Below are 804 nucleotides of genomic sequence, written 5' to 3' on the forward strand. Positions count from 1 at the left end.
AGATTTACCTGTTCAACGACATCTTGTGTGAGTTCTCCAAGTAATGCACGCATGGTTCGAGGACTCAACTCCGTCATTAGTTCGTAACGACTGTTACTGCTCTGATTTTGTCCATCTGTTCGCGGAGAGGCATGCTGCTCCTCATATCGCTCGATTACAGACTGGATTCCTCCCTGACTTGCTACTTCCTTATCGAATCTCTGAGGCATATTGTTTCACCTTTTGTATCTTCAACACCAAACACCACTGTCTCACCGGGCGTGCCAAATTGTTTCACACGGGTTAGTCGCTAACAAATTAAAAAGGGATCAGACGATTGTGTAAGGGACAAACCTCTTGAGACAAAGTCCCAAAAAGTGGTGTTTTTATTGGTGATGATTTTACAATTGGAAAATAACAACAGAATGCCTCCAAGGGGCGCAAGCACACGAGTTACTGAAAAAGAAGTGTTTAAATTTAAACTAAGAAATTTAAAGTTATATATTCTCTGTTTGAGAGTGTTTGATTCGGGGGTCCTTTGCTCTATGTCTTTTCTTTCTTTTATATTCCCTGGATGATCTCTTCGTGATCAACCGCCTAAAAACTGCTTGATAGCTCTATAACTGCCCACTTTCCTTGTAGTGGCCAACTTGTCATGAAATTGCCTTCTCTAACTGCTGCCATTACTTTTGTCGTTCAACCTTTTTCAACTGAATTCCTTGAATCGTGGAACGTGATAGCACTACCCAATAACTGCTTTATTAACTGCACTTTTGGGTAACCATAACATCTTATGTTTGCTAAGATGCTGGGCGACTCGAATGT

This window comes from Olea europaea, chromosome 20, assembly GCF_002742605.1.
Source record: "Olea europaea var. sylvestris chromosome 20, O_europaea_v1, whole genome shotgun sequence".
NCBI classification, from domain to species: Eukaryota; Viridiplantae; Streptophyta; class Magnoliopsida; order Lamiales; family Oleaceae; genus Olea; species Olea europaea.